Raw genomic sequence first — 23,362 nt, forward strand, 5'->3', positions numbered from 1 at the left:
CTTTTTTTGTCTAGGGCGTGTTTTGTTTGAGTGCATTATATTGCTGCATTGCCATTGAAGCAGTTATCAAATATTGTTATCTTTCAAAAATTTAATATTGTTCTCGTTTCAAATTAAACTTAATAATTTTAATGTTTATGATAAATTTACTTTATTTAATTTATTATAAAAAACATATTAAATTGACGAGCCGGTGGCCGGTGGTGGTAGATTTGCCTTTCACGCCGAAGGTTGTGGGTTCGATTCCCACCCAGGACAGACATTTGTGTACATGAACATTTCTGTTTGTCCTGAGTTTGGGTGTAATTATATATAAAAGTATGTATTTACTAAAGAAAAGTAGTATATCAGTTGTCTGGTTTCCATAACACAAGCTTTGTAAAAGTTTAATTTGGATCAGATAGCCGTGTGTGAAAAATGTCCCAGGATATTATTATTATTATTATAAATTTGCTGTTGTTGTTTGCTTGTAATTTTCTTAAGAAAGGAGTTATAGGTTAAATGAACAGCTCCTATTATAGGAATGTCATGCGATGGCAAGGCTTGCTATGTTGACTACAGCTAGGTCCATATTCCTCTTTGACGAATGGTAATTCTAATTAAGCCGGAGCCAAAACACAGACGAGACGAAAAAAAAGCTTCTGTTCATAAGTTTTGGTATAATATCACACAAAGTCAATGTACAATGTCGAATTTTAATACAGCGATTAATTATAGTGGACCAATTATGATTTTATTATTTTAATGTACCCCTTCCTCGTTCGTCTAGTGGCCATTTTTTACAGCTGCAGACCGTAAGGTCCGACATTCAACTCTTGAATCGGAAAAATAATAGGAGTAACATATCTGTTAAGAAATCCACAGTAACAAAAATATTGGAACTTAGAAATGAAGATCGTATCGGATTGCCTATGATCACTTGTGCAGAAAAGTTATGCAATTTTCACAATATAAATCTTCAATTTAAATATCTAGTCTCGATTGAGAAAGACCACCATGGCCAAAATTCGATCAATAGAATGCTTGTATTTCAATTTAAAAATTATTATTGCCTAATATTTTAATGGATAATTGAACTCCAAATATGAACAACAAATTAATGACCTAAAGAAATATTAATCTATAATGTTCTGTTAGAGTACTATATCTTCAAAGTAAGTATCTCGACTAGATAGGTCTAATGACAACTAGTAACAAAATTGATTACTCTTCGATTCGAAGCACGATACGCAACGGTAAGTCAATTAACTGCCACAAATCGTAATGAACCGTTAATGGCGCGTGAAGCGAATACATATACTACACCTCCGTAATATTCAAAGATATTATCAAAGATATATTATATGTTTATTTAGTACCTACTAGCTATCCCACCCGGGTAGAATAAGAATAAACATACAAAGAATCTTGTTTACTTTGGGCCAGTAACTTTGCGTACGCAGAATAACTCACCGAAGTTTCATCACAATGTGTTGAATGGAAAGCATAGGGACAAATATGCAAACATTTATTTTTATTTATTAAGAAGAAGAAGTAATTTTACCTTTTTTCTTAATTGGATCCATACACCCAGTAGTAGGCCATTAAAGGGCTGTAACATAATCAAGTATTTTTTATTAAGTTGGCTCCTATAACTTTTTGAAAAAAAAAATCGGCTTTTTCCGTTTATTGAAACGTGAAAATGAATGACAAGAAACTCGACGCCACTTCAGATAGGTACAATAAATTAAATCTAATCCCAAGATATTTTCATCTAGTGTGTGCACGGCGCTATATATAGTAGATATAAATAAATATTATTATACTTACAGCGTGTGAGAGATGATGCATCTTGCCATCGTGGCCCACCAGTGCCTTTTTCTGTATACATTTTTACATTCATTAATAAAAATTAATGTCTCGAAAACTATTGGCCCTACCAGGCTTTAGGCAAGCTCGTCTGGGTAGGTATCTCTCACTCATCAGATATTCTACCGCAAAAGAGCCGTACTTGGTATAGTTGTGTTCCGGTTTAAAGGGTGAGTGAGCCAATGTAATTACTGGCACAAGGGACATAACATCTTAGTTCCCAAGGCTGGTGACCCATTCCCGATGTAAGCGATGTTTAACATTTCTTACAATGCCAATATCTATGGGTGTTGGTGACCACTAACTATCAGGTGGCCCATATGCTCGTCCACCGTCCCAAATAAAAAAAACTACGTCTAAATTATTATAACGTGTAAATTACAATTATTTACGACAAATGATTAAAATACCTGTCATTTATGTTTATGATTATGATAGAACTTAACTGTGCAAGTGATAAATTTAATGATAAAGTAGTACTTATTACAAAAATATATTCATAATTTACTTTGTATATGTACATATTATATATATTGCTATTCAAATAAAGAATACTATTTAAAGAACTATTAGTTATAATTGTATTTATTTCAGTTCTATGATTGTGTTGTACATGCTTGTTTTTTTTTTTATTCATCTAATGAGTTACGACTTGGCTCTTATTTCTCAGTAAGCTGTAATGTATGATGTTAAATAGTAGGTACTAGTACTAATGAAATAAATAAATAGACAGATAAATAAAATTTAAAATTACAACATATAAATACATCGCATTAATTTTAGATGTTAACGACGGTTAAGCTTATATTGTGTAAGCATATAATGAGAATTATATTTTAAAGAGATTAAGTTAATTATATCCGGGGATCAGTGCCTTTTGAGCGTTCTGAAATGATATATTTACTCGAGTTATTACGCGATGATAGGTACGGTTTTTTCGTTCTATTTTACAGTACCTGTTAACTGCGACTTCGTTTGCGTGAAAATCGGTTACAATATATTTAAAAAAGGTATTTTTGTGTTATTTGGCTCTTTTTTATCAGCCACACTATTTTTTTATGAATTTATTCAATATACAGACACACGTTTTGTACTGCTTTATTATATGTATAGATTAAGATATTAAGATACTAGCTGCTCGGCCCGGCTTCGTACGGTTAAAATTCTAGCATATATTATATATATAAATTCATTAAAAATTACTGAAAATGTTGCTTCGCGTGTAATAAAACGCTATCAATTAACTACCATGTCGCGATTAAAAATAATTTAGTTAGCAGCTGACATAAATCTATATGAACGCGAACACGACTCTTCCCAATTGACGCGGGTCACTGGAACTGCGTTGCGTGAAACGCGATCCGTTTTAATACATTTAATATAATATGATTCGTCTGTGTTTTTGCATTAAAACAATGCGATAAAGTATGATTTTTTATTCCTCTTTAATATGTGTAAAGTGCTTGTGTATATGTAAGTGTAAGTGATTATCATCTTCCACAATATCTTGTGCCTATTCTTTAAGTCGCTTGAGTCTCTTTGTATATAATACATTTTTTTAATATATAATATTTAGAGATTGCGTGCGGCGTGCGTTTTCTTGTTAAATTTAATTGATATATTTTTTATTTTCTCACGATATATATTTTTAAATAATAATAATAATTCTTAACTAATAGCAATTGTATAATTCCAACAAATTTAAACAAATTAAAAATCAAACTGGATTTCACTGGCAGAGAAATAAAATTTGCATAATTATCAATCATATTAACATTGCAATAATTATCGATTATAGATAAAAGATATTGATTTTGGCTTTTTCAGTTATCTACACAATTAATCCTTTTCAGACTTGCTTGAGACAATACAAGTGATGCCTATTTTATAGACTATTATTAATATTACGAATTCAAACTGAGTTAAGCTTGTGCGATGTATTTTGTTTTTTCGATACTAAAGGTAAATTAGTCATTATAACTATGGATACAAGGGGAATGACGTTAGATCCCGAGATTGGCAGTGTATTCCCTATACTTCTGACAGTGCCTTTGTAAATGAGTGCCTTACTTAATACGTACGTATATCCGTATTTACTATCAGATCAGGCTCATTTGTAAGTATGACATTCTAGATACAAAAGATTATCAAACTCGCTACTTCAATTGCTAAGTGATCATATGCTTAGAACTATTATAATGCTAATGCTTTATTTTATATATGATGAGTACTATTCCATTTTTCATTTTTCTCTCAAAAATAGAAAAAAAAATATTATAAATCTATTAGATATGTGCATCTGTTGCAGCGGATGATATCGTCTTAGGTAGAATTATTTACAATTAGACACACTCTTTTGATGAATGGTAGTAGTTTTGAAGTAGGTTTTATTAAGATTTTATAGTATAAAATGACATCAAGTTCATTTACATGAGTACCCGCGCTAAAAACATTACTCGTACTTCGTACATCCCATGCTAATTGCAAAGAGGCAATCTGCATAGCTCGTGAATGAACATAGTTAATATTCATTGCGGCTGCAATAAAATCCCATTCACGTGAATTAAACAATGTCCATTCTTGTGGTCATGACGACGGTTAGCATTTAGTTTTGTAGCACATTGCGTTTATTATAATCTCATTTTCAATGAAAAATCATAAATTAACTAAAAACTAGTACTAATTAATATATTTTTTATATCGTAATTTGTCGCCATGTATGAGTCACTTAAAAATACAGTAACAGCCTGTTAATGTCCCACTGCTGGTCTCCTCCTCCTCCTAAGGCCTCCTAAGGCCTCCTAAGGCCTCCTAAGGCCTCCTAAGGCCTCCCTCTCCCTTTTGAGGAGAAGGTTTGGAGCATACTATTATTAAAAATACGTTACATCCTAAATATATTTTGAAATCTTTCTTAAGTATATCAATTTATTTTTTAATGTTGAAACGATTTAAATAGGATCTTATAAGAACGTTTGTTTTACAAATTAATATAATAATCTTAAACAAATAAATATATTTGTCCAGTATTAATGAATGCTAAATCAAGTCTTTTATAATCTGTTAGATTAACAAACTCAATGTCAATGCTTATTCTAGTAACAAAGAATTTGATTAAATAATAAATAGTTTTACAAAAAAACCATATCAATTTAGTAATTATCTTGTTTATCGTCTTCTAAAAATATATGTATTTATTTATTCATTGACAAACAAAAAGTACGTGAAATACTTTTGAAATATGAAACTCAATGCATACCGCGATAAGGATCAACAAAACAGATTAAGTATGTATTGTTGAAATTTACTACAACGCTTGTTAATTCTGCTAAAACCAAATTAGGCTAATTCACCATTTAAAATTACTATATATGAATAATTTAAATTATATAATTGATATTTATTCAAAAAATAGTTCCAAAAAGAGCTCGATTCTCCTCAGTGTTTGAAAAAAAATGCGCCAATATCATTATAGGAATATAAATTAAAAATATTTAATTAAACTTATCAGTTTCGACTGATTGATTACAAATAACTTTGAATTATATTTCAGATCGAATGTGATACAATATTTCTATACCAATACAATAGCATTCGAAATCGATTGACTTCCTATTACGATACGTAACAAAGATCATTATTCTAGTACTCATATTCGACCCAGATAGATATACTAAGTTAGGTTTCAGGTCATACTTATTGTTAAAGTCTAGGGTTGTGTTAACGGATCTTCGATGCGCTGGTCGTGCTTCGAATTTTAAGCGCCAAATTTAAATATTTAGCTTCAGACGCTAAATATATCTTAAGATAACTGTCAAACTATTTATGAAAAGCTTAAAGAAGAGACTTTAAGAAACTTATTCTTGAATTTGCAATGTAAAACATTTTAGTAATTATTATTAGCATTGAATTAAAATGAAAGCGAACTTCATCTTCTAGGATTCACCATTTTCATTTACTATTATGCTTATAATTTTTATTTTTGTAATTTCTGTCACACGTTGATAACAAAAATACTTTTACTATTGACTTGATTGGCTGCCTCGTTGGTCTTGTGGCTTGATGTAAGGCCGCAGACTCGGAGATCCTGGGTTCAATTCCAGGTCGTGCCAATAAAAAGTTATTGGGTTTTTCTGTCAGAAAATTCTCAATAGCAGGCCGGAGTCTGAAAGTTGGAAGTATACACCCGTGCCTCGGAAAGCACGTTTTGCCGTTGGTCCTGCGCCTAAACTCTTTCCGGTCGTGTCGGATTGCCGTCCCAACGGATTATGAGAGTTAGGGAATAGAGAGTGCACCTGTGTTTGCGCACACACTTGTGCACTATAATATCTCCTGCGTAGTTGGCTAATCTCTCTTGAGATTGGCCGCCGTGGCCGAAATCGGTCTGGAGGACATTATTATTTTATTACTTTTACTATTCCTAATAAGACTGACCTTTTTATGAAATAAGCGGATACCCATCCGCTAGGCAAGTATATACTGGTGGTAAGGCTTTGTGCAAGCTCGTCTGGGTAAGTACCACCCACTCATCAGATATTATATATACTATAAAAAAAGGAAAATTATTTCAATGTTTATGTATTTCTTGACTGACTAAAATTATTAAAGTCAGTTTTTTCAAAATATATTTAAAGATTTTAAAAAATAATGCAAAAATATATGATAAATAAAATCGAATCATTCGATGAAATTACGTTCATAACAATCCGACCAAGACAGAGCAAAAAGGATGGTTACGTATTCCTTTAGCAGCCTATGTATGTATTTTATTGACTTGTTTATGTTATAGTCCTGGTACCATTTCCCATAGAGCTATTATCACAAGTGTAAGTTAAATGTATAATTAATAATTAAAATTGTCAGCGCTTATACGAAGTAATTTTTTTTTAAAGATACTGCATAGAGTATGAGAGCCGAGAGGGCCAAGAACGAGTTAGAACGAATCTTAAACAGAACTAGGTTCAAACTTAGGCCAGCACCACTAAATGTTCATGTGCTTAATTTGTGTTTATAATTCATCTCCTGCTCGGCATTGAAGGAAAACATCTAGAAGAAACCTGCGTGTTTCTAATTTCACTTAAATGTTGCCACAATTGTATCCACAAACCCATATTAGAGCAGGATAGCGATATACACCAAAAAAGGAAAGGATGTTTATTTTTATTTTTCTAAAGATAATTTTGTTTATATCGAGTTTTTAAATTATTTGCTTATGATATTACAAAGCGGCTTGTAAGCAAAATCTAAGGATGCAACTGACAATAATTTTACTTAAAATATTGACAGATATGACTTATATTTACCATAAATATTTAGTCTGAGAAATTTATTTGGGATAAATGTTTGAATCTCGTCTCTGTTTATTCATGTAAAAATGTATTCTTGAAGCTCGACTCAAACCGAGCTTATCCTTTTAAGCTAAGTCGACTTTTAAATTCAGAAAGGACATCCCATAATAAGTTTAAATTATGCATCAGCTTTACAACGATAAGTTATTTTATATATCCGTAACAGGATCCTTATAAATTTTAGTTATTACTTCATTCTTTGGGGTGAAGATTTACACATAAAATTACTAAATAAAATTCAGGATTATATAATGTATTAAAACACCATGTATTGTAATATTTTTTTGTTCTAATTACGATCATTAATATTTTTATACCATAATGATTATATATATTTTTTAAAACAAAGAATTAAAACCTCCTTTCTCTAATTGAAAACGATAAAAAAACCTTTTTCAAAGGCGTTTGCAATTCAAAATATTATTATACAGGATAAATATCACGCATAAACTAAACATCGCTATTCTTTTTCCATTCATCTCTCATTGCTTTCGAACAATGGAAAAAAAAACATTTCAACGTACGTTTTGTTCGCCGTAATGTAAGAATAACAAGGGATTTTTCGCGGTTTCCCCTCATAAACAGTTTGGGTGAAAGGATAGACTTTCGTATCGAATTGTTGCATCCATTAAGCTGAAACTCGCTGCTCTTTATGAAAAAGGGAGGAAAATGTTTTCACTTATATTTTATGCTGGCGTTTTAGTCGCCTTTGCTTGCTAGGTTAGCTACATACAATAGTTGTGTGTGAATAATAAACCTTCATCATCATACGCATTATATTAAAATGATTCGTTAATCTCTCTCTTGAATCGTTTGAGTGTTTTAAAAATTGGTTCTTTACATTATACTTTTATCGCATGGTTGGAGACTTTCCGTTATAATTATAGTTGCTTATCTTCTTGTGTCAAGATGAGAGGAACACGGTCTTAATTTTTTTTAAACACAAAACAATATTTAGTAAATAAATTAGACCAAAGCATAAAAAGCACGTTTACAAATTCGTAATATTCAATTTTACAAAAACGTACAAGTCTCGAGTAACAAATACAAATCAAAATACGGTACAAATCTTTCGTATAATAATTATTACAAAAATTTATACCGTTTTTTTGGCATAGCATTATGAAAGCTCATCTCAGGCAAACTGTTTCATGTCTGTAGACGAAGAATCATTTAAATATATATTTATATTAAATAAACAAGATTTAAGCAAATAGAGCAAGGACTCAATTTATTAAAATATACTTAAATTGTTAAAGTTTCGATAAAATCATAATTAATAATGCCACACATTAGAGATAATTTTAGTCAATATTGTAATGCAAAATAAAACGCTTATCTTTAGATTCACAAGCGAACAGAAAAGTTAAATTGTCTTTGTATGAGTTGCAAGAGAAGACACCTTGCCAGCAGTGAGATATTTAACTACAAGTTACTTTAACAAAAAATTACATTAAGTGTATACATACTTCAATGATTAAAAGATAAACTAGTCGTATTTTTATTGTTTATTCAATTAAAATTCTTTTGCAGATTGAATACATTTATACAAGTTATATGAATGTTTTTTTTTTATTAAAAGGAAATAAAAGTCATTTTGCCATTCCTTTGACTGTATATTGTACGTGTTTTAATGTATTTTACTATAAAAAATGTTTTCGCATTTTAAACTAAGTAAATAAATAAAAACTTTTCGTTGTGTAATTAAAAATTGAACAGGGACTTGATTTCGAAGTTAATTCTCATTAAACATTTTATAAAATAACATTAGTCGTAATAATACTTAATTAAAAATAAAAGCCGTTTCGTCCTCTTTAAAATCACACGATAAAAATTACGAACACACGTCAGTTCGAATAAATTCAACGCATGTACAAAATATGTTCACGATCCCGCGTAACAATGGAATCAGCTGTAAAGACATCGACACACGCGAATCGCAAAAATCACCTTATCAACGGTTATAATCAAATATAAACCACGGGCATTAATTTTCGCTTTAATAAAAATAGATATTTATTAAAAAAATATATGCGAAAAAATATATTTGATCGCTTAGTTGATTCAATATCCTATGCTTATGAAATATTAAGATTATTATCTTAACGAAAAAATTGTCTATGGATAGTATAGTTTCAAATATGAAAGCATTAATATTATTTGCGACAATATTGCTTATGTACATATAAATATGCACATATATGCTTTTGTACATATAGACCAAATGCATACAATACTTTGGCTACATATAAAATACAAATACACAAAAGAAATACATTCCAAATTTGCAAACCTAGCGTTTCTTCAAAACGCGTAAACGGAACCCGTGTGTTGAGTACTTAACACCTTCGTGGCGATGCATTCCAATGCAATTTTCGGGGGACCACGAGCCCACCTGTCCGCAATCCGAACATGCTTGTAATTTATTCGATGTCTCGTTCGAACGCCGTACGCCTGACGTCACTGCGATAAGCCTGTCATGCGGTCAAACAACATTGCTATTGTTTTTGCGCCCTTAGCTTTTAACATCGGATCGTAAACTCGACATTTTTGGCATATAGATTTTTATTTGAATTTTATGTATCTCATTCGAAATTTTAAACTACGTTTAATGATAAGTTTTTTTTTTAATTTATAAATATAATAAATTAAAACCAATTTCAAAAATATTACTTCTCCTTTTATGTGTAGGCATAGAAGTAGTACAATGTAAGTGTTATTTAAGTTCGCTTGTTACTTTAAATTTTCGCATTTTTTTTATTATTTGGCAAGTGATGAAGATGATGATCTTCCTAGTAGAGTATTGTTTTAATTGGTAAAAAATAAATTTAATTCACAATCTATCCGCGTGTATCTACAGTACTAACACATCCTAATGGTTGATTGATTGGTTAATATGTTCTTATGTTTTGTCTGATTTAAATACTGAATTATATTTTTAAGCGTATATAATCGACAGGATTAGTATTTTTTTACAACAATCAGAGTTTACCAATTAATAAGCAATTCGATTTTATCGTACGCGGTAAGTCTTTTTTATTAAGCATTTGAAACGTTTTTGCTCTTTCTGTCATTATTGAGTGGACATTCGAAAGAAAAAGATACAACATTGTTTATCTAATCACTCTCTAAACAAAGTTTATAAGTAAGGCCGCTAAACCATAACGCAGTTTAAATACTCCAAATCGGTTGTTAAAGTAAAATAGTACCTCCGAAAACGATAATGATCTTATCAGTCTGACAGTCAGTCAGTCTATTAAACATGATTTTTCCAAATTTTATGAAAAACGGTATATACGTATACCATATACGTTCCCCATATAATTGTACCATATAAGTTTCAAGCATCCAAATTGTTCTAGCCGTTTTCAGTTCTTTGTTTGAAAGTTAATTTGAATTTATATAACTATCTCTTAAATATCATCTTAATAATATAATGTGAAAGTTTCCTATCAATGGGAAAGTCTAGAAAAATAATGAAATAAATTCCTCTTTAAAGCATTAGTATGATAAGCGTGTTTAATATAGTAATGGAATATTCTTTGAGACGCTCACTTAATATTCTACTTCGTGATCGATATGCGCAAATTCACACAATGCTCAATGGAATATACTCGTATGTAACCTTGGTCAGGTAATATTGGCATTCAATGGCAGTTTGGCGTTAGTTGTATATTTAAATAATAATAAAATTTAATTTATTGTCATATGTGTTGAATCATTTCAACTCTTCTAGTATTTTCTGGATAAAATCTTTACCGGGTTCTGCTACTAATTTTTAAATATAATAATAAACTTTTATAACATCAATAATGATTGTAAGCTCTTATTAAAAATATTATAAAGTAGTTTTCGCCCGCCCTGTTGTTGGCGATTGCCTAAGTATAAATAAGCCTATGTCCTTCTTTGGGGCTCAAACTTGCTTCATGCTAAATTTCATCGAAATCGATTCAGTGTTCTAGCCGTGAAAGTGTAACAGACAGACAGACATTTAACTTCGCATTTATAACATTATTGTAGATTAATTGATAAGTATTTTTAATTTTATGTAGTATTGATAAAATAAAAAGCCGAGATGGCCTAGTGGTTAGAACGCGTGAATCTTAACCGATGATCGTGGGTTCAAATCCGGGCAAGCACCACTGAATTTTCATGTGCTTAATTTGTGATTATAATTCATCTCGTGCTTGACGGTGAAGGAAAACATCGTGAGGAAGCCTGCATGTGTCTAATTTCATTGAAATTATGTCACATGTGTATTCTACCAACCCGCATTGGAGCAGTGTGGTGGAATAAGCTCTAAACCTTCTCTTCAAAAAGGGTGAGGAGGCCTTAGCCCAGCAGTGGGACATTAACAGGCTGTTACAGTTAATAAAATATATTTTTTGTAAAAATTATCATATTTCGAACAACTCAATTTTACGCAGTCAATTATTTACATATATGTGTATGTGTTTGCGATTTCACGCAATTTCTCTAATGTTTCCAACGTAACTATATATACATGTGCGTACGTATATATATATTTCTTCGTGAGCTGAATAGAATGACAGTTCGAATGAATCGAACGAAGTGTTCATATGTTAGCGTAACAGCGTTTAACACGCGTTGAGTTTACAGTACACCGTGGAGTACCGGCTTAGAATAGTACTCCCCCAATCTCATCCCGTGGGTGTCGTAAGAGGCGACTGAGGGACGGGGAAAAGGGGGGATGGGCAGCAGCGTCCCCCCTCCCATAAACATCTTACCCCCTACTGCGCTCGCCAACACGCCTGCCCAGCGCGGCGAGTATGGGCAAACCCCTCCCTTAATGGCAGATGCGCCCAAAAAAAGGCCCCCAGTTACCGGCAAGCCCGCTAGGCCCGACCAAGGTAGCGGTCGCGGTATCGGCAGGGCAGGGGGTGCTAAGAATCACCGGTTCACGGCAGGCTACCGTATAAAACGACTGAAAATGGCAACGTATAATGGACGCTCGATGAGGCTGGACCATCACCTCGCCGAATTAGAAGTAGAGTTAAGTCATATAAACTGGCATATACTGGGGTTATCTGAAGTCCGAAGACAGGGGGAGGACACGATAACTCTAGAGTCCGGTAACTTACTCTACTTCCGCGAAGGTGATAACCTCTCCCAGGGTGGTGTCGGTTTTCTAGTCAAAAAGGATCTCATTAGCAGCATTGTGGAAATCAGTAGTGTGTCGAACCGGGTAGCGTACCTTGTCCTAAAACTTTCCGACAGGTACTCTCTGAAGGTTGTACAGGTATATGCGCCAACTTCGACATACTCTGATGATGTGGTCGAAGCGATGTACGAGGACATCGCAAAGGCCCTCAACGACACCTCGAGGGCCCACTACAATGTTGTTATGGGAGACTTTAATGCTAAAGTGGGAGTACAAGATAGCGGTGAATCGAAAGTCGGACCTTACGGCTTGGGCTGCAGAAATCACAGGGGGCAAATGCTGGTAAACTTTCTCGAAGCGCAGGGGCTTTTTTGATGAATTCTTTCTTTCAAAAAAAGCCTCAGAGGAGGTGGACCTGGCGAAGCCCCGATAACGTGACAAGGAACGAGATAGACTTTATCATTTCGAATAATCAGTTGCAAAATAAAAAAAAATATCAGTTGCACTGTTTGTTACATAGTGACAAGACGTATTGACTATTGGTGCTTTAATATTGTTGTAAAAATCAGTGATTTTGCTAACAGTTTTCTCGAAAATTAAGATCTAAATACGTAGTATATCTTCGTTTAAAAGAATAAGTAAACTTATAACAATTTCAGTGCCAAAATATAATAGTTTTCAACAATAACTTTGCAAATATAAAAGTGATTTACATATGTTTAACGTTGGACAAGTGCATCGTGATCTACTTCGTGCGTCAAGACGTTAATGAGCTTCATATTGAAAAAACATACCGCAACCGATAGGTCATTGACCACACATAAACAACGTACAAAACTGATAACTATTTTTGCCCGGTCAACTTAAACAGTTGTTGGAACAGAGGTTTCGAACGCACCGCATACGCAGTCGATACAGGTTCAAATCTCACTTGTGCGCATCGTTACTTTTTTTTTTTTTTTTTTGATTACGAATTAATAATATGGAGTTCGCCTGCTGTAGCAAATCAATAAAAGATGCTGAAGATCCTATTGTATGTACATCTTGCGATAGGGAATTCCATGTAGCTTGTATGCTACAGCTAAAAGATCAAGAACTAAAACCGGACGATGATCTTAGACTCTCCTGGCGGTGTTCATCGTGTACCTCAAATAATTCTCGGGACAACAAATCTGATACCCCAATTCGCAATGTCACAAAGCGGTCCAAGCAAAAAACTGATAAGAGTACGTCTTCTGAAAAAAATACACATAAGGTAAATCTCACTGCGCTACAAATATCAAGAGATGAAATTCGAAATATTATTAAATCTGAGTTTAAAGAGGCTTTTTCTGGATTTCAAAATATCCTTGAGGATGTTAAAAAGGAAATTTTGTCACTCCAAAACTCTGTGAAATTTTTAAGTGATACTCATGATGCGATTCTTAAGAGACTAGAAACAGCCGAGAATGGGATAAAAAAGTGTGATGCATTATATTCCGATGTAAAAAACTGCCAATTATCTATGATAAACCTCCAAAATGAAATTAATAATAAGGAACAATGGTCCAGGCGTTCTAATGTTGAGATTATTGGCCTTCCCGAATCCAAAAACGAAAATTTAATGACAACAATGAATAAGTTATCGGAACTGGTGGATCACTCAGCTTACAGTCATTCGGACATCGATTTTATAACCCGCGTGGCCCCTAAAAACAATGATTCTAAAAAACCAAGACCCGTAATTATTCGATTTTTGTCTAGATGGAAGAAGGATGATTTCCTTGCTAGATTACGAGCAAAGAAGAATATCAGGGCTTGCGACCTTGGCTACGTGGGAAATACTAAACGTGTTTACTTTAATGATCATCTAACAAGTGCTAATAAGGCGCTTCTTCGTAAAACAAAAGAAATAGCTCGCGATAAAAAATATACGTATATTTGGGTAAAAAACTGTTCTATTATGGCTAGAAAAACTGACACTAGCCCAGTTATTCATATACTTAACGAATGTGATTTAAAAAAATTGTAATACGCGCAATTAATTTATCCAACATATTATATATAAGTACGTTTGGTGGCTTCTTTATAAATTTACTAAAATTATGTTGGCTTTTCTATTTGATTGTAATTTTATTAGGCTTTGAGAGAGAGATGAAACTGCTAAATCTGTTTAAGGTTTATTCTATTTGTATAATTTTAGAAAGGAGAATTATTATAATTAATTTAGATGAAATGGTCAGTTTAAATGTATTTAGTATAATTCTTAAGTCTTATATGATTTATAAATTACTTATTTCGCAATGGTATCCAAAATAGCGATTTTGTACCAAAACGTGCGAGGTCTTAGAACAAAAACTTCTGAGTTTTTTTCGAATATATTAAATTGTGAACATGACATAATTTGTCTAACTGAAACGTGGTTATTACCTGGAATTTTTGATTCAGAAATTTTTGATAGTCGCTACTCGGTCTATAGATGTGATCGTAACTACAATGAACGTAACGATAAAATGGGAGGCGGTGTCCTGATTGCGGTGCGTAACGGACTCGTTGTTAAAGACCCTGTCTTTTTGCCGTCAAACGATATTGTTTCCTGTGACGTTTTTTCATTATGCGTAGCTTTAAGGACAAAAGGTAAGCCCGTTAATTGTAGATTTTTTTGTTGTTATTTTCCTCAGTCGGGTTCACAATTTCAAGATCAGTTGAACTTTTATGAACGTATCTCTGAATTAGTGATATTGAATCCGAAAGATATATTTTTAATAGTTGGTGATTTTAATGTTCCCAGTGCTATTTGGTCTCCTTCGTCCACATCCGCTGAGCTCTGTGAGAATATTGGAAACTCAATGGTCAATGCAATGTCTTCCTTCATGTCCTTAAATAACTTTTCCCAATATAACTTAGTCTCAAACATCAATAATCGCCAATTAGACCTTGTCTTCAGTAACTCAAATTGTAGGGTTATGCGCTGTGAAACACCTTTAGTAAAGGAAGATTTACACCATCCCACGTTGGATATTATGTTAATAGATATTAACATTAGTAGCTTTCTTAGCCCTCCTCGTATTGTTAAACTTTTTCATAAAGCTGACTATAAATTAATTAATGAATTATTGGCTAACATTGATTGGTCGGTTATTTCTGATTACTATGATATTGACACATCCGTTGAGAAATTCTATTACATAATCAATGATATAATTACAAAGAATATTCCTTCTAAAGTGGTTGTTGATCTTAGTAAGTATCCAGCGTGGTATTCTCCTGCACTTATTAAAATTATTAAAGAAAAACTAAAATATCACAAAAAATGGAAAATGTATGATAATTACAGTGATTACAGTACTTTTAAATTACTTCGTGATAGACAAAAAAGGGTTGAAAAGACATGCTACGATAACTATCTTGATTTTGCGGAAAATAATATTTTGAGAAACTCTAAGTGTTTTTGGACATTTGTCAAGACCAAACAGAATACAAATGACATACCTGAGCGGCTATATTATAACGATATCTCAACAAGTGACAGTCAGCAAATAAGCAATCTATTTAATGAATATTTCTATACATCCTTTGAACATAGTACACATCTTAACAATTTTTCCTGTAACAGTCAAAATAATAGTGGATATGCTAATACAATTAATTTGTCATCTGTTGATATTTCACTTGCTGATGTTCGTAAGTATTTGAAAACCTTAAATATTAAAAAAGGTAGCGGACCCGACGGTATACCACCTCTTTTTCTAAGTAAATGCTATATGACTATATCTATTCCTTTACATTTATTGTTTTGTATTTCCCTTCATACATGTACTATGCCTTCAATTTGGAAACAGTCTTATGTTGTGCCTATTTTTAAAAATGGAGATAGACATGATATCAAAAATTATCGTCCTATTTCGAAATTAAGTTCAATTCCAAAACTTTTTGAACGTATAATTTATGACAAAATCTTTCCAAGCATACGTCCCATAATTATTGACCAGCAGCATGGATTTATTAACAAGAAATCAACTGAAACTAATTTGTGTGAATTCACTGACTATGTTTTGACTGCAATGGACAAAGGATATCAGGTGGACGTTGTGTACACCGATTACTCCAAAGCGTTTGACAAAATCTCTCATTCTATCTTAATAGCAAAAATGGAGTTCATCGGTGTACATGGTGACCTCCTTAGATGGATCAAGTCATATTTATTGAATAGAAGTCAAGCCGTTACTGTGAAAGGATATTGCTCATCTTTTCTACCAGTTCCATCTGGAGTCCCTCAAGGCTCACATCTTGGACCACTGTTTTTTAATATATATATAAATGATGTTGTTTCGGTATTTGCATCTTCTAAATTTCTATTATATGCTGATGATACAAAAACTTATAAAATTATTAAGAGTGTTGATGATTGTATTAGTCTGCAAAAAGATTTGAACTTACTTAGCGATTATTGTACTACCAATTCGCTGTTTTTGAATATAAAGAAATGTAATTGTATAACATATACCAGAAAAAGAAAAGTGATCATTTACAACTACCGATTTAAGGAAGATGATATAAAACGTGTATCAGTGGTCAAAGATCTTGGAATAACACTCGATTCTAAACTTCTTTTCGATGAACACATAAATTCCATAACTTCTAAAGCGTTTCGTATGCTAGGATTTGTGCTGAGGATTTCCAGAGAGTTTAAGCGTGTTTCAACTTTTGCTCTTTTATATAAATCATTTGTGAGACCTATTCTAGAATACGCTTGCACTGTCTGGAATCCACGGTATAGTAAATATATAGAATTCATCGAAAATATTCAGGAAAAGTTTTTAAAATATTTAAAATTTTCGTCTATAAATAATTTGAATCAAATAGAAAAGATACCGACAACTGAACAGAGACGACTTGAACGTGATATGGTGTTTTTATATAAATTGATCCACAACATATTTGATTCCCCTTATCTCCTTTCTAAAATAAATATCAAGTGTCCTCGCCCTGGTAGTCGCAATAAATCTATTTTTGATTTTCCATTGACAAAGACTAAATATGCAGCAAATGCATTTATTAATAGATCGTCTAAACAGTACAATAAAACATTTATTGAATGTGATATATTTCATCTCTCCCTTAAAAAATTCAAACTGCAAGTAAAAGAAATATTATACTCTCAAGAGCCTTAATTTACTCATGCATTTTTAATTAATTAATTATAAATTGATTATTTATTATTAAATTATGTTTTCTTGATTTAAAAATTAAATTTATATTAAATTAAATTATATAAATGAATTATATAATTTCATGCACCTATTAAATATAAAAAATGTCTTGTTTTGTAATTACTTATGATTAATTTATAAATGGAAACTGTTTTGGTTTATGAATTGTTTTATATTTTTTATTTTATTGTAATTATTTCACTGTTTGTTTCCTGTACACTAAATAAATAAATAAATAAATAAATAAATAAAAGGCACATATTTAGAGATGTTTCAGTGATCAACAAGTTTAATACCGGAAGTGATCACCGCTTGGTTCGAGGCACTCTAAATATCAACTTAAAAGCCGAAAGATCGAGAATGATGAGGTCTACTCTCCGACCTACCATGCTCCAAGCTGCTCAAGGCTCCGAAAAGTTCCAAATGGAACTTCAAAATCAATTCACCGCGTTGGAAACCATAAGCAGCATTGATGAGAGAACCGACACGCTGGTCAAAATACTGCAAAACACATCCCGCAAGTGTTTTCCACCACAGAGAAGAGACAACGCACCAAAACTCTCTGCTGAGACACTCGAGCTCATGAGAAAACGACGAGAACTACCATCGTTTTTGTCAGATAAGGCCTTAAACCGAACAATAAAAACGCTGACGCGACGCGATCTCCGACGCTCCAATACCCGTGCCATCAAGGCTGCGATTGAGCAAAATCGGGGATCGAAAGTGTTCGCTCGCAAGTTTGGGAGGCCGCGTCTGACAAAACTTAAAACTGAAAATGGTGGGGTCGTTACCTCTAGGCCTGAGATTATCGGAGAAGTAGAGAGGTTTTATGGGCAGTTGTTCTCTTCAAGATCGGATAAACCCATGGGAATCAGTATTGATGACCAGCGCGCCCCTCTTATGCGCCATTACTCCGAGGAGCTCCCGGTCGTTGACCAAGGAGAGATTAGGGCGGCTCTAGAACAGCTTAAAAACAACAAAGCTCCGGGAGATGACGGAATCACAACAGAGTTGCTTAAGGCAGGCGGGACTCCGGTCCTGAAAGAGCTAGCAAGCCTCTTTAATTCCGTCATCCAACATGGCAAGACCCCGGAAACGTGGAGCGGGAGTGAGGTGGTACTGTTTTTCAAGAAAGGTGATAAAACCCTCTTGAAAAACTACAGACCAATCTCCCTCCTGAGTCACGTGTATAAGCTGTTCTCAAGAGTCGTCACGAACCGTCTCGCCAGACGACTTGACGAGTTCCAGCCCCCAGAGCAAGCCGGCTTTCGATCAGGCTACAGCACCGTGGACCACATCCATACTGTTCGGCAGATTGTGCAGAAGACCGAAGAGTACAATCAGCCGCTGTGTATGGCATTTGTGGACTACGAGAAAGCCTTCGACTCCATCGAAACCTGGGCAGTGCTCGACTCATTGCAGAGATGTCATATCGATTGGAGATATATCGAGGTACTGAGATGTCTGTACAACGCCGCTACAATGACTGTCCACATCCAGGACTGTAAGACGAAGGCGATCCAACTGCGCAGAGGGGTGAGACAGGGGGATGTAATATCCCCGAAACTGTTCACCAACGCGTTGGAAGACGTTTTCAAAACGCTGGATTGGACTAGGTATGGAGTCAATGTAAACGGCGAGTACATCTCACACCTTCGATTTGCCGACGATATCGTCATCATAGCAGAGTCGCTGGAACAACTCACCGAAATGTTGCGTAGCCTAGGCGAGTCTTCCCGGTGTGTCGGTCTCGGTATGAACTTGGACAAGACCAAGGTCATGTTCAATAGGCATGTCGTGCCGGGACCGATATACGTCGAGGGGAAACCTCTCGAAGTTGTTAGTGAATATACCTACCTAGGACAGATAATACAAGTCGGTAGGAACAACTTCGAGAAGGAAGCCGATCGAAGAATTCGCTTGGGATGGGCAGCATTTGGCAACCTTCGTCAAGTCCTCAAGTCGTCTATACCGCAATGTTTGAAGACGAAAGTCTTCAACCAATGCGTCTTACCTGCCATGACATACGGTGCCGAGACGTGGACACTAACTGCGGGAGTAGTCCACAAATTCAAAGTCGCTCAGCGTGCTATGGAGCGAGCTATGCTCGGAGTATCTTTGAAGGATAAGATCAGAAATGAGATTATCCGGAAAAGAACCGGAGTCACCGACATAGCTTGCAAAAATTAGCAGGCTGAAGTGGCAGTGGGCTGGTCACGTATGTCGTAGGACCGACGGCCGTTGGAGCAGACGAGTCCTAGAGTGGAGACCGCGAATCGGCAAGCGCAGCGTAGGGCGCCCTCCAGCCAGGTGGACCGACGACCTTAAGAAGGTGGCGGGCACCAACTGGATGCGGAAGGCGGAGGACAGGGAGCTTTGGCGCACCTTGGGAGAGGCCTATGTTCAGCAGTGGACAACGATTGGCTGTTGATTGAGTTTACAGTACATTAAAAATATCTTATTAAATCACATTCATTTGTTTCTGTGCTTGAAAGAATGACATATCAAGCGGGATTAATGATAATGACTCTTAACATAAATGCTTACTCGATATGTTGATATAATCAGGTCCTCAGAAAACTGACTTTTTATAAACATACATCATTATCATTTATTTAATTTTAAATAATTCATATTCATTTATTTGTCACACATAACTAATTACAGTCAGTACAATACATTATTATACAAAAATAAAGCAAGGCTATATATATTTCACATGCGTGTACATACAGCGTAAGTAGTTATACAGTACCAGTGGGTTAGCTAGACACTAATGGGTAACAAAATATTTCAATTTTTAATTAAAAATATTGAACATTCATGTGTATTCAAGCTGTACGACCACGACTTTGTAATCTAACCTTAAAACTCAAAGAGCATAGCGTAGGTACTGTCACTAGCAGAAGGCGAAGCGGTCCCCTCTTTCCGTAGCGCCCTAACTACTTCCTTTGCATAATTAGCTTGCTAATAAGCCATCTTGAAATATTAACTGAACAATGACCTTCGTTAAATATACTTTGGTATATCAATAACGAAATATAAAATTCGCTGGCACCTCGTAATTTATTATGGCTCGGAATAAGATAAAAAGAACGTGTCAGCTTACCGAATACTGAAGAAGGTCCTTTACTAACAAATGAAACGAATAATGTTTCAAAGTACTTAATGTATACTAACTTTACTTGCTTTTAAGAATATTTTGATGGAAAACAAAGTTATTTTATATTTATAAAAACACGTTGACTAAGACCTCATAGCTTTAACTACTGAAACTAGGAACGTCGATTTTGGAGTGTGGTTAATAGGTCAATACTAAGGAGAATTTGGAAATTCTACCTCTAAAGTGATATAGGTATTTTTTTACAACCAATAAAGTACAAAATTACCCTTAAATATTGTTTAAATTTAAAGGCATTAAAAAATACGTATCATTGTGTCTGAAAAATCATTGCTTATGGAACTAACAGTTTGTATGTTACGTCATTATATTATTATTTTTTATCCCCATATATTTGTGTAAAGACATTTTATACAGAAATAGACGGCGTCAAAGCATAGTAATATTTACGTTAAATTTATTAGCCTTCTTTCAGTCGTCTAGAATAAAGATTTACTTCTAAATGACAGTTAATAAATCTCAATTCGAGACCAATATCAGTATTACACATCTATCACCCCATGAACACTCGAAAAAATAGCGGTATATTTGTGGGATGGGGTGAATAAATAATGATGCGAATATAAACAATAGTCACTACTGTAGGACATGATTACTCCATATAAATAATATTAGTTTTGTACTTCTGTAATTCACTGTCTTTATTTATAAACATAAGAATATTTATATACATAGCGATCATTCAAGATTTATATAGTTTATATTAGATTTTTGGATATATTTTCTTTCGACTGAAAATTTTATCGTTTCTATAATGACATCATATTTTATTACATATAAAATTTGATCATCACGAGACACAGATGTGAAACATAGAAATTTATGATTATTGAAGAGTTTATAATTAAAGAAAAATTATAAATGAAAATGGCGTGAAATAAATAAAAAAATAGTTTCGTTATTAACATACGAGTCGATTTACCAATAGACTTAATAATGTTGATAGTTTAAATATTATCTATTTTTTAACTCAAAATTAGTATACATATGTACCAGTTACTCTAGTACAATATAAAATACTCTAATTTGATGGAACATTATATAAAATAAACAATCAATTTGAAACTAGAAGTTATAATCGCATATTCAGGTTGATAGCAAAAATTTCATTCCACACATGAGGTACCTGGCTCTGACAGGCGTCACACATACGCAGGTTCAACTCGTCATACATATTCAAATTTATTTAAGGACAGTACTGTATCACAACGTAACTTGATTTGGACCTTAAATACAGAACCATGAAGGGTTTATTTTAAGGTATATTTTATCTCAAATGAACCTCCACCTCCGGTATTGAACTCGCATTGAGTTAATTTTGCAAAATGTACTTTGGTTTTGCTCGGTTGGGAACACAATGGTAAACTTTCAGTATGCGGTGATTCTGTCTACAGTGTTTTAATAGGATATCGCTTGGATGTGTTTCACTTAAATAGAAAATTAGGTTCTCTGTCGGGAGTCCGAAATTTGATAGTCTTTTCATTTGGACGAATAAAATTAAAACAACAATTGATAAAACTGCCTAAATCTGTTTACAACATTTTGCTTCGTCGACTTTTCTTTTACAAACTGCTACATCAGTTAACTACAACATTTTAAACTTATTTCCGAGCAATTTTATGGTTTGGCTGACATAATTTACAGATAAACATAATAATATACATGATAATACACATGATAATGATAAACCAGCAATTCAATTGACAGCTGGCTTTCCACTGGGGACATGACCTTTTTTCTTAAATGATATGACTAAGGAATCTTCAAGAAAAGACCCTTCTCATTCTTTAAAGGCCTCATTGGTACGCACTGTTCCTACCTCACACATTGTAATAAAACTCATGCATGAGTAAATGAAACATAATTTTGGCCAACCAATCACTCGGGCTAATGATAATTCGACGAAATCAAATTAGGGAGAATTTTGTTTCGGTAACATTGCATCGGCGTAATGAAATTCGATATAAAATACTTCGGCTAAATAACAGGTACCCAGAAAATTAGAAATCGTTAACTTTGCAAAGTTTAAATCCCCCGTAGATTGCTTTTATTTTATAAGTCAATTTCAGTCAAAATAGATTATAATTATGCAAGAATAATTCAAACGAGACATAATTATGCACTTACTTATAAAATGTAGCTAGGCTGTTTAATTAATTAAATAATAAAATGAAAATTTTCATCTTTATAATTTATCTCTCATGTAATATGCAAACAACTTTGTCAAGATACATTACAGACATACATACACTTATATTCTTTAACCTTCTTTCATACTTATAAGATTATTTCTAAAAGGACCAATACCACATTTACAATAACACTGATTTACAAAATTTTAAAATAAATTTAACGAAACTGTTAGTTGTTATTATTTTTACATAATATGTTTATGGAATAGGATTTAATCCTTCTATAAATATTGGATCTTGAATATTTTGAGATATTTTTGTTATAGTTTTACTTTAATTACATATACTTTAGTTTACGTTAACTTAATACATTTATTATAGAACTAGTACTATTAAGCCCTCGTATATGTCAAAAATGTAGTCTATTATGGTGTTGATATTATAATAAATAAATAAATTATATAGTTCATTATGTATTGAATGATACCAATTAGTTTTGTAATGTATCCAATAAAAATAAAAACCTTATTACATCTGACTAT

General features: G+C 33.3%; 1 protein-coding gene across 2 annotated transcripts in view; it reads right to left on the reverse strand.

The window, feature by feature from the left end:
- Positions 1 to 23,362, reverse strand: part of LOC126778988 (protein sickie) — a 225,298-nt gene that overhangs the window by 172,457 nt on the left and 29,479 nt on the right. The window lies entirely within an intron of this gene.

Source organism: Nymphalis io, chromosome 2 (genome assembly GCF_905147045.1).
Source record: "Nymphalis io chromosome 2, ilAglIoxx1.1, whole genome shotgun sequence".
Taxonomy (NCBI): Eukaryota; Metazoa; Arthropoda; class Insecta; order Lepidoptera; family Nymphalidae; genus Nymphalis; species Nymphalis io.